We start from the raw sequence: 17881 nt of genomic DNA, 5'->3' as shown, positions 1-17881 counted from the left end.
AAGCATCACAGCTGGGAAATCCTGTTCAGCCCCTTCCCTGAGGCAGTAGGAAAAAAAAGTGGAGGGGAGGATAAATAATGAAAAACTGAATTATTCTCTTGCTTGGAGTCTCCTTGAAGTAGACCAGTGGAAGAGTGTACTTGAGTTGGGGATACCTCACTACCCCTTTGGTTTGTTTGCAAAAATTGTATGGGATTGTAAGATTTGTAATGGGACCATTTAAAGGTCTTTTCTGTTTGTATTCCAGAGTCTGTAACTAGAGGGATTCAAAATCTTCTAGAAAAAAGTTGTTACAGAATCTTAGTGTAAGGAAGCCTTGTAGCTCTGTCATGCTGTCTGTGTCCCCTGTAGTTTGCAAGGAAGGGACTTGAGTCCAGAGTACCCCAGTGCTCAAAAGGGCCCGCCCTTGTTTGCCCAGCTGGTTAGTGAAGAGTCACGCCTCAGACCCTAAACCTGGAGCCTTGTTGCGGGCCCACCTCGACCCGAGAGACCACCTCATCTGACTACAGTCAGCTCCTCAGTGTCACGCAGTGAGCTAAGGCACCCCGTGAACCTCTCCAGGCCTGTGCTCCGTCTGCAGGGGAAATCCTTAAATAGGACCACCCTCCCTGATCAGTGACCCTGTTCTGTCTCATGAAATACTCGCTCCACCTGTACCTGGAGAGGAATCCTGGGAAGGGCACACTGAATCTGCACCGCCTGCTGTGCCCTGGTTGATGAGCTGGGGCGTCCACTATCCAGGCAGCTCTGCAGCGCATCCCTCAGCAGATCGCCGTCTTGTGTGGGGCCTCGTGCAGATCCCAGTGTAGGGCGATCTGGACGGATGTGAGAGTCTCACCCCTTGTTGCCTACTCCCTTCCAGAGCATGGCATCTTTATTTTGACCTGTTGCTTGTTCTGGGTTGCCTTCCCTGTAATTTAATGCAAATTGTTACCTACCAAAGCAGGGGGGTCTTTGGTTCCAAAAGAGCTTGCGTGAGTTGGTTAGGATTCCACCTTGGTTTAATGATGTATCCGGGCCGAGCCACAGTGGGTGAATGGTGTGAGAAAGGGAAGAGCTCAGTGCTTGCCTGCCCCTCACTAGGGAGGTGTCCCACAGCCCTGGGAAAAGCTGAATTATAGGATCTCCTTTCCAGGGCCCTTTATCCTCCTGTTTCCATGAAAGTAATAACTTATGGAAATATGCTTGTGGTCTATTTTGTTTCTGACATCATCAGTTTATTTCTTTGCCAGCCTGCCTCCTTATTTTGCCACCCCAAATTCTGTTGTAGTCATTTCTCCCATTGAATCATCTACAGGCCAAGCTCTTTTTAGGCAGAGAGGACTGGGGACAGAGTGAGCTGGCACCAGGCCTCTCCCTGCCATCCCAGGCTGGTGGCAGAGACGGCCAGAGAAGAGCCAGGAAGGACCACGGCCTCAGCTACGGGCCTGTTACCAATGACCCAGGGCCTGGACCGGTCTGGAGGGGACGCATGACCAGAAGCACTGCAACCCGTGTGTTCTGTGACCTCCGCTTTGTGGGCACCAGGACATTCATTCCACGAGGCTCAGGAGATTTTTCTCTCATTCCACCCCTATGAGGCCAGGGTTTGATTGTGGGAAGCCACAGACTGACTTGTCAGCAGGGACGGCATGGAGAGAGCGCACATATATCCATGCATGAGTTCCTTACTTTTAAACAGTTACAACAGAAGATTCCAGTGGTAAATCATGCTGTTAGAATGTGTGTTCCCTTCCTACAGCAGTTATTTACTGTTGTGCATTTCCAGAACTAAATCGAGCCTTTAATTTGCAGACATCTACTACTGTTCTGTGTGTTGAACATTGTAATAGGAACTGGGGATGCCATGATGGGTAAAATGACTGAGACAGGTCCCATCCCTCAAGAAGCTTTGCTGGGAGAGACAAAGGAGCGAAGCGGTGGTTGGTGCCTGGGTCATGGGAACTTGGGGAAGGAACCATCTCCTGTTTAGGCCTGTATGTACCAGTGTCCCTTCTCTTCAGTTTTGATGGCATTTTACCATCAGCATTAAGCAGAGTTCTGCTGAAATACTTCATTCAGGGGATTTTCCCCTGTTGACAGCCTTGCTGGCCTTAAAATAGGGAGTGAGTCTTTTCATTCCAGTTCCAGAAAGTGATGCCTGTCATGATTGTTTGCCGTGGAACGGTTCCGGCCTCTGTCAGCATCATCCACAACACAATAGTCTATGTTCCTTCCTAGGAGTCATTAGGTTTCCCTAATGGGATGATCTGGAGGAAGCAAAGAGCTCTGGCCCGCCTCACTCGTTAGTACCGAAACCTGGTGCGGTGTCTGCTTCACATCAAGCTCAGTGGATCGTTTTTCCCCTTGTCTGAGGCTGTTCTTTCCTCCTTGAGTCAGGGAAAGGATTTAAATCCTGGCTTTCTTGACGTGGAACTTCAGTGCAATTGCTGTTGCAGCTGAACCTGACCTGCAAGCTGGGAGCAGACATGTTTCATGATTGGCATATAATGTGGACAGTGCCCCAAGGTTTGCTTTTTCGGTCAAAAGACTACGTCCTTCGGCTTTGAGAAAGAATTTGTCATTGACACACTTCACCCCCATTGCACCCAGGCTCTGTGAAGCCAGTGGAGGAGGTTCTTAAGAGATGCTGTCAGTGCCTGAATACAGGTGATTGACACGTGCTGCTTAGTGTCATAGTTACCATGTATCTCTACCTGCACACTCTGGTTTTGGTGTCATACTGGGAGCTGCTTTTTAGCTGTCCCTGGATGGGGTGAGGGCTGGAAATTCATCAGTGCCTAATAACACCAAAGTTTCTTATCTTTGTTTTATTCCTGATGGGGCCCTTTACTGTCAGGTGTCTGTCTCCTGGCATGGCTCTTTGTTTAAATAGAAACAAGATAGTGCATACCCTTTCAAGAATATGATCTCTAAATCAGTCTTGTGTGTGTGTGTTCTTTTTTTTTTTAATTTAAACTTAGAGTCCCTCTGAGTTAGCCATTTATTAGTGGACAGACATGAATGTGCCCCGAAGGTGACTGACGTGAAAACTTGCCTTCATTCTTCTTGCGTAAGGCTAGTTAGTGGGAACATGGAGCCGGAAGGAGGGAGGTAACAAAAAGGAAAGGGAAGATGAATGAGAGCTTTAATGTGGGGGTTTGAGGAAGCAGAAGGGTAACGAAACATGAGTCTCTTTACAGCATCTGCAACTAACCAAGCTCTGAAGGCATGAAATGGCAACAGCTGTGAAAAGACCCAGGTTGTCTAATTCTTCTGGCAGTTGTTCCTCTGTTCCTCTAAGTTCCTGTGATTGATCGCCCCAGCATACAGTTGGGAAGACGAGATCATAAAGTGAGGTATTACCAAAAGAAGAGCTAGCTGATTCTTCTCCTGAAAAAGGTTTTATCTTGTAACCGACTAATTTAGGCTAATGAGGGAGCTAATTGCACAAATCTAAATAAGTTAAAAAGTGGAAATTATCAAAATATTTTTAAAAGCAAGGCTCTTGCTTTTAGGTATACAGTTATTCAGGAAATTTACCAGCTGTTGCTAAGTAGCTAATTTAATAGACAGGACTTTAAATACTGGCATTCATTTTCACAAAACAAATGTTCCTTTAGGAACTTCTTTTTAACAAAGGAATAGTAATTAAGACATTTGACAAATGCTTTTCATTGACTTTACATTTTAACAAGGTGGCCTTTTAAATGGATGTCTGCCCCACTCCCCACCCACCCACCACCAATTGCACATATGCTCTGATGACCACAAGGAGTAGCCAGGCTGAGAGAACTCAGCCTTGGCAGGGAGAAAAAAATATATGAAGTCTTCTGCCGTGTTTTTAACTTCCATTTCTTAGAACTGGCTTTGGCTTCTCATTTTACCTGCCCTGAGTGAAGACCATCTTACAGTTAGATTAGAACATTTCCACTCTACAGAACCTTTGACAGGTGATTCTTTTTGGAATATCAGAGTTTTCACATAGCTGGAGGTAAAGCCTTAAGTGCTGGACCTTCCATCTGGGAGTCTGTTTCTAAACACCTGTGTATTTGGCTGGCTTCTAGAATGTTCATCAAAATTTATCCTTTTCTTGATGTCTGGGGAGTATCATTATGGCTGTCAGTTGACTGTTACATAATAAAGATGTACCTCAGTGGGCAGGGCACTAAGCCTACTGGCAGGACAGGAACTTGGGTTAAGGATTTACTCATGTCACTTTACCTCTTGGCCATTTGCTTCAGTCTCTCAAAAATGGAATGGAACACGGTCAGCCATATGTCTGTTAGAAAGTGTCTTTCGGCTAAATTCATTCGCACGTAGATCATGGAAACAGTCTCCTCCTGAAGAATTTCACTTGCTTTTCAGAAAACCATCTCTGCTCTTCATTCCCGCTGTATCACCTCAAGCCAGCAGCTTTAGTCAAGAGATTATGCAATTATTTGGGCCTCACTTCACGTGTAACTAAAGGCATAGACTCTGATACCTACAGTCTCTTAAGCTAGAAGAAGGCTTTCACCCCAGATTCATTCTTCTTGCCCCAAATCAAAAAAAAAAAAAAATTCTGTCAAATTTATCGCTTCAAATTTCTGGTTTAGGTAATTCATACCCTCATCTTCTCCTACCTGGACTCTTTGGTTTCCTTACCACTAATTTCTTTCTGCCTTAAAATTCTCAGTTCTCAAAACTTCAGGTCTCAAGATTCCTTTATACTTTAAAAATTATTAAGAACTCCGAAGATATTTTGTTTATATGAATTATATCTGTAAATAGTTACCATCTTGGAAATTAAAACTGGTGCATTAAAACTATTTATTAATTCATTCACAGTAACAACAATAAACCCACTACTTGTTAACATAAAGAGCTTATTTTCTTGAAAAATAACTTTTCCAAAACAAAAACAAAAAGAGAGGAGTAACATTGTGTTGCCCTAACTTGTTGTAGAAACCAGTTAGATTCGCACATGTCTTATCCATTCAGACTGCTGCAGTAAAGGAAATCCAGCCTAACAGATACATGCTTGAGAAGGGAGGGATATTGTAATAGTTTAGCCAGATAATTGTGATACTCTTCTTTGACACTAGGTGAGAATTCTTAAAAGTTTTTAAAAAGTTACTTGTAATGTGGAATCTGAAATCATATCACCAAACTTTTTGTACTCTAGCACGTTAAAAGTCACTGGTGTATCTTGTCCTTTGAATGGATCTTTTATCCACGCATTGTTTCCTAGCATCATGCATTGGTCATCTGGGAAATACTGATTCGCCAAATAATAAAACTTCTCCAAACATTGAACATTTCATTCTGCAATATCAGAAAATCACACTTGTTAGTATCACCACCAATCTCATCAGAAATGTCTTTAAGTCTTGGTAAATTGGCAAGTTCCCAGTGGCAGATGCGAGTTTTCCCAAAAATCTCATTTTCACTTGAAAGTCTGGATTTTGTCATCAACAATAAATACTGCCAGTTGCTTCTTCTGAGAGACAGGTTCACTTTGTTTATTTCCAGGAAAATACCGAAGTTCAGAATAGCCGTCCCTTGTTCAGCAGTCCTCCCTTCAGATACAAATGCTGCTCTCCATTGGCTCACAACATACAACAGTTGCATGAGTGATTTTCCTCAAGACCACCGTCGTAGGTCCTCCATAGAAGTATTTTATGTCTACTTTCCATTCGTCACACAGACTATTAAGAATATGAAATTGAATGACATTAGTAAGTTTACAGCTTCATCAGGGACATTCTGTGTGAAAAAGTTTTTTGTTTTTGTTTCCTGTACTGTAAGTGTGTGGCAGCGAAGCCTGCAGTGACTGCTGGTTCGCCTTGGTACCAGTCCCTTGATTCGTGCTAAGGCCCGTCAGTGCAAATGTCAACACAGCAAAAGGGCAAACGATGTGTTAGCATTACTATGAAAATAGTTTCGACCCCACAGATGCCCTGGAAAGGTCTCTAGGCCCCTGGAGGTTTTGCAGGCCACACGTTGAGACTCCTGCTCTAGCTCATGTTAGAGATTCTTGCTAAACTGTGTGGTTGTGGCACAGACTTCACTGTCTGGTTCCTGAAATGACCTAGGGGCCCATCAGCACTGCTGTCAGTTCCACAGCCCAGCTGCCAGCCACCCCGGGCTCATCCTTACCACTAAAATCCATCGCTGTCCTTGCTCGGTGTGCAGTGTTACTCGCCACAGTGTGTATCACACAGACAGGCATTTATCAAGCAGCGTTCATGGTGGGTATCTTGAAAGAAGAAGGAACACAGGAAGAACTTCGGCAGGGCTTGTTTCTAGTTAATTGACAGTTCTTGGCAAGCATTACTTCAGTGGACTTTACCTAAGAGTATAGTTACTTCATTTATCAATTTCTTTCCTCAGGGCACTGAAAACCTTCCCTTTCTTCAAATTTTTTTTTTCCTGTTTCCAAAGCGGATGTATCTGAGGCTTTTAAGTTTTGTTAGATCAGCTTTAAAAAAAAAAAACCAAACAAACATTTAATCAGCATGGCAAGAGTTGCATCTACAAACTAGGTGAAGGGGAAGGTCCTCATTGATAACCCATTAATACCTGTATTTAGGATTTAACCAGGAAGAGTGGTTCATCTTTCTGTCTGTGTAGAATTCGGATAGTTGCCTTTGTAGTGACACGGAACACACTGAAAGGCTTTTTTGGGTTTCTCAGTGTGAGAGAGGTATAGAGCCGTTCGAATTCAGACCCAGGAAAACTCTGCTTGTATGAAAGAAAGATAGTAACAGTGAGCTGTGTTAAGTAGTACTGTGCTCTTTTGAAGACTGCAAATGCTTATTATTACAACATCCTCATAGGGGAGGCAAAAGAGAAGTATTAATAATAGTCTTATAGTTGACAAGTTGTAGGGACAGAGAAAAGGCCTTCTGTGTGTCCATCCTGTTCAGTGCTGGGAGTGCAGGGGTGACCCTAATAATACTTTATACTCTTTCCAGTTACTTACACTGTCTCCTTGTGTTCCCTGATTGTCAGATGTACTGTCCTTGACATAGTCAGTGCTATGCAGTCTTCTGAGCCGTTAACCACACATATGCGTGCACACTGTGTATATCTTTGGAGGAATTAGCAAAATGCTTCCATGAAACTTGGTCTTTGAATAATTGACCATTGTGTGCAGATTATTTTTTTTAATTCACTGGGAACAAGTTGTTTTTTCTTTTTCCACCAAGATTTGTGTTAAAACAATCACATTAATTTTGAAAAGAGAAATGGGCATGTTTATTTAGGTAGGCACTAGAATATCATCAGTCTGTTAAAAATTATGAGCAAATAAAATAGTAACCTAAAAGTTAATATGCATTTGGTCAGATAAATCTCCAAAATGGACAATCTTAGAGAACCACCCATTTTTATTTTAAAAAAGCATTCAGAGTAGGCAGAGAATTCTGTTCTTTAACTTGCTGATTAATTTCTGATATGTCCCACTTACTGATAAGGCCTAACTGCTAATGCCATTTGTGCCTCTGTGTCAAAAATCCATGGGTACTATAAATGTATGGGTAAAGGAGCTTCTGAATCTAGATTGCCTGCGCCGTTTTGATCTACTCCTGAGAATGGGTTATCTTTCCTGAAAGTTCCTCTTCACACAGAGAGATGAATGTTGATTCATTCACATAAGAACCGTTTGTTAAATACTAAGGCCAAGAACCTGCAGGAAATCCAACGAAATAGATGCTTTGGTCTGAGAGACTTCTACAACAGGTGTCTAGATAACTGATAACCGGGGGTGATTTAAGTGTGGTACGAGTGCTGACACAGTTCTGATAGAATGGGAGGAAGGACAGGCCAGTATTTTTTTTTAATTGACAGATAGTTGATTTACAGTGTTGTGTTCGTTTCCGGTTTGGCTACACATATATATGCATTCTTTTTTATATTCTTTTGCATTACAGGTTGTTACAAGTTTTTGAATGTGGTTCCCTGTGCTGTACAGTAGGACCTTGTTTATGTTTTAGGTAGTAGTTTGTATCTGCTAATCCCCTACTCCTAATTTACTCCCTAATTTGTCCGCCCTTTCCCCTTTGGTAACCATAAGTTTGTTTTCTGTCTATGAGTCTGTTTCTGTTTTGTGAATGAGCTCATTTGTACCATTTTTTAGATTCCACATGTAAGTGGTATCATATGACATTTGTCTTTGTCTGACTTCCTTCACTTAGTGTTTTGACTGTGGTGTTGAGTGGTGGCGTCATGAATGGGATGGCATTTGAAGGACTCTTAAAGATTTGCCTGGTTTTGCTTCTGTGGGGAAGACAGTGAGGGCAGGATCGGGGACATGGGTACAGCCAGTTGTCAGATCTGATGTGAGTACAGTGAGCTGACCATTGAGGCTGCAGTGGAAAAGTCTCACGAGGAGAGAAATGGCCAGAGGCTGTCATGGTGCAAGACTGTTTTCAGAGTCACCTCCTAGAGCCCCCTGCTCTTTATCCCAGTGTGCACACTGGTATTTCAGCTGTCTGGGTGGGGATTGTTTAGGGACACTTTAAGTTCAGTCCAAATTAGGCACTTGGGGATTGGCCAGGAAAAAAAATCTATAAATATCTGTCTTTTTCTTACTCCTTTCCCTTTGCCTCGGATGAAAAGCCTTTTTTTTCTTCTTTTTTTTCTTTTTTTCCCAAGGCTGACTCTTCCATCTCAGTTCCCAGTCCTGTCTTGACCTTTTAAAGAATGGCTTCTCCATAAAACAGCTCAGCATTCAGATGCCCGGTAGCGCCTTTAATCTTCGCTTCTGGGGCAGCCACCTACCTTCTCCACTGATTAGAGGAAAGACAACCTACCTTTTCTTTCTACTTTCTGGTCTCATCCCACAAGATACTTTCAGGGAGAAGATGGTGGTCTGATTCAAAGCAAAGGAGTTTTTTTCTTTCAGTTGTAACCTGAGTCAGAATTTCCAGCTCCTTGGTTTTTTCTTATATGTACCCTTCCTTGTAGACCGACTTAAATACTTCTTTAAGAAAAATAAGGCCAAAATATAATGATGATAATAAAATAAAAATGTTACATCAACTAATACTTATGTAGTACTCATGCCTTAGGCACTATACAAAATACTTTGTGTATTAATTCATTTTTTCCTCATAGCAACATTTTTCTATTACTATATGTCTTTATTATTTTTATCCTCTGGCAGCAGTGTTAAAAAAGTAGGTTTTCTTCTTGAAGGATTTTTTTCTTCTCTCTTTGCTCTGTCTTTTGGACAGTTGATAGAAAAAGCAAGTTATACCTCTACTTTCTGTGCTTTTTTTGAAGGCATGACTGTACTAGTATGTGTTTGCCTTGGAGGGACGAGGGAAGACTTCCATGGGAAGCTGAATCATTTTTTGGCTTGTATGACTGCATGACTACGCTAGAGCTATTCTTTGTGCTGTGAAGTGAAAAATAAGAAGGATAAGTCGAGTAATTTCCTAATGTAACACATTTTCATTTTATGTGGGATTCAAACTTCTCCTAAGGATATGGTTATTTTGAACACGAGTTTTCATGTCTGGCCAGGACTTTTATCCTTTAAATTCAGAAACTCGTTTAGGCTATTCATCTTTTGTGTATGTTAACACTGACAAGCTTTTTTTTTCCTCTTATTTAATGACTAAATCTGGTCAGCCATCTGAAAAGTCTTAGGATTATGATTGTGGTAATAAACGAGTGCATAATCAGTTATTCGTCTGGCCCTTGGATGCCTGGTTCCGTTTTTGGCACTCTGGGAGAGAAGTTTAAGAAGTACCTTTGCCTTTAAGGAACTCACCATTCTACTTGGGCTCAGACCAACACGCAGCATCAAGGAATACAGGATGACAGTGAGTGCATCACAGCCCAAGGACCATCGTAGCTCACAGAGTTATAGGGAGAGTGAGAGCAGGCAGAGAGCTTAATGTAAAAAGTGAGATTTGAAGGGTAGATTTTGATTAAGGTGGAGAGACAAGGTAGGGAATTCCAGAATCCACACTTGTCCTAAGAGCCAGGGGGCACTCGGGTAGGAAGAACCACGTCCTAATTGTGGAACCTTGAGAGAACGACCGTTTACTTATCTTGAGGAATAGTAGTAAGTGAGATTGAATAAGGATCATGGAGAGTCATGATATCCAAACAGGAGAGATTAAGCTTGATGAGGCTAAAGACTTGTACCTTCTTCCTGAATCACAGGACAAATCATACCACTTGTTTCTGTGCTGAAACATCTCTGGTGGCTCCCGGTTGCCTCTGAATAGTCTAAACTTTTTAGCGTGGCATCCTGTGCTTTTACAGTCTGGGCGGTCAGTGCTCTTCCAGCTGAAGTCATAGATGCTCGTACAGGAGTTTGATGCGTCTGACTAGGCAGTTCTGTCATACCTGCCTCTCCTCAGCATCTGTACCTTCACTCACAGTCTTTATAGGTGATGCCTGCTTCCTCCCTCTCACTTTCTCTCTCTCTGTCCTTTCATGTTAAACCCACACCTTCATGAAACTTTTCCACCTACTCAGTTCAGCCAGAGATCCTTATTCCTTGCTGAAACCTTGCATTTCATTTGTACTACCACGCTGTCTCATACCTCTGTTTCACGCATTGCCCCTGCTTTGTTTCCTTGAGGTCCCAGAAATGTCTTATCCATCGTTACATCTCTCGTAACACTTCACAGAGCACCATAGCTACAGCAGACATCTGAATATTTGTTGAATGGTTAACTAAGTTTGGTTAATCTTCACTAGTTTGCTACTAATTGGCCAAGACATACTGATGATGACAGATTCCCATGAGGAAATTCTGGTCGTTAACTGTCAGTGTTTCCCTGACCTCACTGCCTTTGTTCTATAGGATGAGGTTTGTTCTGACTTCCATAGGTGATCGTATGGAAAAGGAGTTTCTTACTTGTTGGCTGTTCCTTTCTGTTCCCATATTCTTGCCAAAGCACGGTCTGCCCTGCCTCTCTTCTCTAGCTGTTAGGAAACCCTTGTCCATATTCCTGACCAGGTTGCAGTGTGCACCCGGGTGTTCTCTTTCGGTCTCTGACAGGAGCTCTTGGAAAGAATTGAAAGTATGCAAAAGAACAGGCAATAGAACTCACTTTGTGTTATTGGCCCTTTTTTTCTGTAAATTAATGCTTCATTTACTTCTCAGAAGGTTTTTTACACACTGAAGTATTTAATACCAGGTTAGCCAACCTGTAGCAACCATTATATAGTGATTCACTAAGTCATTCTGTCTGAAGGGAAAAATGTCTTGAGGGAAAACCAGGAAAGGTGGCGTGTACAAGCAAACCGTAAAGCTTCCCCTGTGAAATGGAAGCGTATGGAAATTCAGCTTTCACCACTCCTGCTGCACCAGAACTTGCCCTCACCGAGGTCCGTGAAACATTCACATAGCAAAATCCAGGTGTCTTACTGGCTTGGCCTTTTCACAGCATATGGCACGGTTTGCCATTCTTTCGTTTTGTTTTCTTGATGTCACATCGGTGCGTTGATTTCCACATCTGTGTGCCCAGTCCCAGCTGTTCTCCTGAGCTCCAAATGTACACGTTCATCTGCTTACCTGGCTCTGCTTGGATATTTCTGCGCTACCTCAGATTCCCTGTGTCTAAAACCTCTTTTCATCTCTCCCTGCACCTCCTTGCACGGCCCTGCACCATTTAGCTGCTCACCCCGAGCAGAATCCTAGTCAGACATGACCCTTCTTTCCCGCACTCTCCCGCCCCCAGGCCTGCTAATGTTAATTTCTTGATCTCCACTTTCATCGCCTGAAGTCAAGCTACCATCATCTCTCATGCCACTCAGGTAGCAGCTTCGCAGCTAATCTCCCTGCCCCTTGTCTTGCTCCCTCCTGTCTGTTGAGCGTGCTCTAGGGGAAGAACAGTGGTATTTTTGAAACACAGAACTGATCATGCCTTTTGCTTGCTAACAACCCTTCATGGCTTTTTTCTTTTGCAGTGATTCAGGCTTTCAGATATACTTAGAGTATGTTTATCCGTAACTGGCCTCTTTCTGCTCCCAGGCCTGGTCCTTCGCCACTTGCTCTTTCTTGCCTCTGGGCCTTAGCTCCTAGTCCTCTGCCAGAACCAGCACAGAATCCAGCTCTCCAGCTCCCCGACTCATCCACCAGGTCTCAGTGCGGTCAGCATTTCCTCAGCAGGCCTTTCCTGGGCCTCAGAGTGTCGCTCCTCTAAAGGCAGGTGTTCCTGTAGTCCCCTGTCATTCCTCTGTTCTGACACTGCTCACACGCATCATTGTAACCATCGAATGGCTGTCTAGTTCACTGCTGTATCCTCAGTGCCAGACATAAATTTCAGTAAGTATCTAATGACTGAGCTCACTTCATTTGTTGAAACGCTTGTTGAAGACTGAGGACAGGGACACATGAGAGGTTGTAGTCTACAAGCACAACAGTATTACGGGTTTTCCGTGTAAAATTTCTTGGCTGTTTAACTTGTTACTGATACTAAATTTGCTGTTCTTAGCATTCCACGTTTTTTAAAATACTAGTGTATTGTAGAGCCACATTCTTTGGGAAAATTTGAAAATTCAACCAAAAAAATTTAAATGTTTACAAAATGCTCTTTAAACGAGGAAAGATGTAAAATAGGTTTTAAAATCACAAGATTATAGTACGGAAGAGACCTGTTTTGACATGTCAGACTGACAATATAGGAGAAGTGAGCTTACCTCACCACAGGCTTACATCCTTCTAGCGGCGTGCTCCGTGTTCAGAAAGCCAGTTTGATCTTAATTATCCCAGTGCACATAACAGCAGAGGGTTTGTTTTGGTGTCTACATCACACGGAGGACACTGACTAGAGAGCCCACAGTCGGCTGCCCTGTGGCGTGAGGAACAGTTGGAATCACGATCCAGAGGAGAAGCTTTGAGGAGGATGGTGAGTCGTTAACAGGCATCTTCGAATGTTTGAACTGCTGCCGTAAGAAGTTACTACTGTTTGTTCCCAGGAGAAAAACTAGGAACAGTATTCCCATTCATTCTGGAGAAGATGGGAGGACCTTTGTCCATGTCCAGAAACCTTCAGTCTCTGCGTAGGATGTGTTTGTTCTGATTTTTCTAACATATTGCCACAGTAAGATGCTATAAAAAAATTAAAGGTCAAGTTTTAAAATGTTGGCAAAGGAGTTGAGCCTATTTAATGTATTGACACACTTTTTACCTGTACTTTCTAAAATTAGGGCCTTTGTCATTTTCATTGAAAAAATAAAATGTTTTTTCTATTCTTTGGCATTCGTGTAAAATCAAATATAAGAATACCAATAATATGAGTGATAAATTCTAAATTTTCTTTCCTCAGATTTTAACTTACCTGTTCTCTGATAGCTTAATTTTTTTTAATTTAGTATATTACTCGAGGCAAAATAAGATGCATATGGAAAAAAAGATGCACAGAGCTGAGTTTAATGCAGGCTTGTTTTATGAGCTCTGTGGCCTGATACAGCTGGCTTAAACTCTGAGTGCTGCTGCTTCTCATCTGCAGACAGTGATGTTTCACCCTGTAGCTTTTTATGAGGAATAAATGAAGTTAGTTCATGTGGGAGCAACTGGCAAACAGGAAGCACTCAGTACATGTTGTTATTAATAAATCTTGCCCCAGAGGACCTGTCCTAGAGATTCAGCTGTCCTATCACTACTTTTCCAAATGAAATTATCATTTAGCTCTCTCCCTACCTCCCCTCCTCCCTCCTTTTATTTCACCAAGCTGTTGGTAATTTTAGTAAAATTTAACATTTGTGTGCTTGTTCCACAAGACCTATTGCCTATGAGTCCAAGTTTGTGAAGAGACTTTTTATTTAATTGAAGTACAATCAATTACAATGTGTCAATTTCTGGTGTACAGCACAATGTTCCAATCATGCATATATATACATATATTTGTTTTCATATTCTTTTTCATTAAAGGTTATTACAAGATACTGAATATAGTTCCCTGTGCTAGATAGAAGAAATCTATTATCTATTTTTATATATAGTAGTTAATGTTTGCAAATCTCGAACTCCCAGATTTATCCCTTCCGACCCCCTTTCTCCCAGTAACCATAAGATTCTTTACTGTGTCTGTGGGTCTGTTTCTGTTTTGTAGATGAGTTCATTAGTGTCCTCTTCTTTTCTTTTTTTAGATTCCACCTATGAGTGATAACATATGGTATTTTTCTTTCTCTTTCTGGCTTACTTCTCTTAGAATGATGATCTCCAGGTCCATCCATGTTGCTGCAAATGGCATTATTTTATTGTTTTTTTAATAGCTGAGTAGTATTCCATTGTGTAGAGACATATTTAGAGTTTTGTCTTTTCTTACTCTTCCACCTTAATTACTTTTTGCCATTGTTATTGTTGTCAGCCAAACTGCTGCTACCAGCTAAAGTTTCTTCTTGAGAAACGCAATAAAGGGTTAAAGCAGAGGTGCTGCCTGCTGCTGCCGGATGATAATCTGGGGAGAAATGCTGGCTGATTGGTTGATTGCCCTTTAGGCCTTCCCCTGTTCCTTTAGTCTCTTAAACCTTTGAAACTCCAAATCTGTGAGTGGAAGAAATTTGAGGAGTGGGGGGCAGTAGTCTTCCCTCTCCTGGACCAATAGTGCTCAAACACCTAAATTGAAATTAAAACACCTAAATTGAAATTAAAAAGGGAATCCTAGCTAGAAACAATGCCTTTGCAGCTATTGTAAATAATTTCCTTCTTTCTCTTTTCAAATACTCAAACACCTTATTTGAAGCAGTCTGTTATTTTAAGCAGACTGAAGTTGCTCAAGTGGAGGCTATAATAAAAAATATATATAATATTTTATCTGTATTTTAGTCAATTTCACCACCAACAAATATGTCGCTCTGGATGACTATTTTTTTTTAATTTAATGAAATCATAGATGAATGAAAATTATTGACTGTGGTCGACATTTCCTTCCTTCTCCTTTCATGTGAAAAGTGGAGGTGGAAAATATAATTATGCAAGAATATACTGCATGTTTTCTGCAACAAGTTTTGAGAGAACTTATCAATTCCTGTTTCTACTCTGCATCTACCCACATCCTATGAGCTATATGGCAAATGATAGATTTGTAGGTCTCAGACTGACCATATCAGATGAAGAAGGAACTTCAGATGTGATCTAGTGTCCAACCCTTCTCATTTTTCAGTTCTGGAAACCAAGATCCAGGGAGTCAAGCTAATTATCCCAGGGTGCTCAGTGAGATAGTGGCACATCTAATGGAAAGCACCTTTGATTTTCACCCTGTGCTCCCTGCAGAGACTAAATTGATCATTGGTGGATCTTTCAGCCAATGACATGCTTCTACTTTATGTTCACTTTGGGGTTACAGGACAAATGTTTGGGAGCAGTAGACAGCCCCCCCCCCCCCCCCATGCTTACTGGCCTTTGTGTTCTGTTTGGATCTTCAGCATACCCACTAGGTGGTGTCCTAATTCAGAAGCTTTGCTGGGGAACTTTAGATAGGGTTCTGGCCTCACTAGAAGAGGAGCCAAATAGAGTTGACCCACAAGAATGCTTAAATCAATCATTTGGGTAAGGTGTTAGATCTTAGAGTTAAATACTAAGAGCAAATTTAATTCACAAACAGAAATGCAATCGTTAAATTAAAATGCATGAAATATTTTTATACTTCATTTTCCGGACTCTTAAAGAACATACGTTAGGCCCATGGTTTGAACAGACTTTAAGCACTGGTTGCTTTTATTGAAGAATTTAGGACTCCTTGTTGTGGCTAGAGGTAAGATGGAGGGCACAGAGAGAAGGGAGATATAATTAATCTCGTGAATAATTACTGTTGTAAGAAATTGTAAATAATAAGCATATTTTGCAACAAGTTCCCAAAGTTAGAGGAGAGGAAGAAATACTCTCAAAATGAAAATTCATAGGTCTCAGCTCTGGTTTGGTTATAAAATGATTGGTTTCTGTGTTTCAAAATCCTAACAGAATAACTTCAGTAGTTCCAGATGTTTTTGATAAAAACTTGGAATTGTCACACCAGCAGCAAAAGCACAGGACTGCAGACTCTGTCTTCTGTGGAGAGTACTGAACAGATCCAGAGGGGAAAGCAAAACAGACTCTTTTTTTCCCCACCCAGAGCATTTGTTCTCCAAGAAGGAACAGACTACGTAAGGACAATTCCAAATCCTTTCAATGTATTTATGTGTACAAAAAGGGTAGGAAATCTAGATTTCCAGCCTGTGGCACAAAACCAGCTGATTGTCAGAAATAAAAAAGTTAATCTGTCTCAAAACAGTAATCTTGGCCATTTCAGACAATTATTATTACTTTGAAACAGGTTCCTCTCTAATTATATAAACTTGAGGACAGAGTCGTTGTTTTTTGTTCTTTTTGATTGCCTTTGCTGCAGAGCACCAAATTATCTATTAAATCAGTATAGGTTATCTACATTTAAGTCAATAGTGGGGCGAGGCTGGGAGTGGAAGGGCTCTGTGGTGATGAAAGCACCTGTGATCCCTAGGGAGCTGCCTGGGACCCTTGGGAGCAGGAAACATTTGATTCTCATTAAGACAGAAGGGAGCGGCAGTAAAGAATAAACCATATTGAGGACAGAGGGGAGGCAGCTTTGTGTTTATATGGGGAGGAGGGAGAGTTCTAAATTACAGCCTGGTGAAAGTTCATACAGAAAAGATAGTTTATTATCCATCTTTCCCTACACTAAAGCCTTCCCACCCTTTTGGTAAGCCTGAGCTAGAATTTTATTTACAGCTTACTAATTTATCTCTAATCAGTTTCTCTCTAATGAAAAGCGACATCTGTTTCACTGTCCACATTGGTAGCATCACAGAGCCAGGACTTATGGGGCATGTGGGGAAGGGGGGGTCACACCTGCCTCCATGCCGTGGATGAAACAGCGAGGGATGGGGGCAGGCGGAGGCTCTGAGTTGGGTAGGACTGTCGCTGTGGTGTGTAACAGATGGCGAGGAAAGTGCTTGATTCTGTGGGGTTTGCTGCCTCTCCTTTGAGCTGGTTAGCAGCTTGAATGCCTGGCTGGAGGAGATGGTGATTCATCCGACCTCCTAGAAAACCTCGTGTCACCTACTGTTTACAATATTGATAGAAATTCAGGTATTCAGTCTCTTTTCTTCCTTTCTGTTGTGGCGTTGGAGCCCCCTCCTTCGCCCTCCCCCGGTCTAGCCAAGGACTCCTCTGGCCACTCGAGGAGAATGTCAGCCTCCTGATGCTCCTAGAAGGGGAACATCTTTTCTTCTTTTTTTTTTCCCCCTTTCTCCTCTTTTCGTTCCCCCTTAGTTCCTTTTCCTCCTTTCCCTCCCAAATCATTTACGACCCAAGAGAGAATGACTTCTGGAACAGGTCTGCCCCTGAGAGTCCTGGCTGGGCTGGGGCCGGAGGGTTCTCAGTGAGAGAACAGGCGTGAAGTGCTGGCCGCACGCTGGGCTCAGTCCACATGAGAGGGGAGTTTGAAATGGAGGAGTCCCAGCCAGGTGACAAGTCCCAAAAAGTACTGCTACAAGTACCCATTCATCCCCCTTTCCTCTTAAATTTTCCTTAACCCCTCCTCCCAACACTCCCTCCCTCAGTGCCAAAGAAAAGGCTGACCTTGTGATGATTTTCAAGCCTTGTCAGACACTTTTGTAACCCCTTCTGGATCCCAGAGACGGAGCCCTGAAATATTTGGCTAGCATTTTTCTCACATTAAATCACTGGCTTGCGTTTGGCAGGGAGATGCAGGGAGATGCAGGGAGATGCAGGGAGATGCAGGGAGATGCAGTGTGCGCCTTGGGTAGTTTCAGTTTCCCCTACTTCGTGGAATAGATAAGTATGTTGTAGCTGTCTGTGGTGTTCAGGATGACACCCCTGCCTTTATTACCATGCTGCCCACATCAAAGCACTCAGGGTGCATCTGGAAATGCCTGACAGAGCCTTTTTCATAGGGGACAGTGTGAGGAG

The 17881-nt window shown here is 42.3% G+C and overlaps 1 protein-coding gene across 14 annotated transcripts in view; it reads left to right on the top strand.

Moving 5' to 3' along the window:
* AKAP13 (A-kinase anchoring protein 13) overlaps positions 1–17881 on the top strand; it is a 293283-nt gene that overhangs the window by 169044 nt on the left and 106358 nt on the right. The window lies entirely within an intron of this gene.

This window comes from Camelus ferus, chromosome 27, assembly GCF_009834535.1.
Source record: "Camelus ferus isolate YT-003-E chromosome 27, BCGSAC_Cfer_1.0, whole genome shotgun sequence".
Taxonomy (NCBI): Eukaryota; Metazoa; Chordata; class Mammalia; order Artiodactyla; family Camelidae; genus Camelus; species Camelus ferus.
The sequence above is the reverse complement of the archived record's forward strand: the minus strand, read 5'-3'. Positions and strand labels throughout refer to the sequence as shown.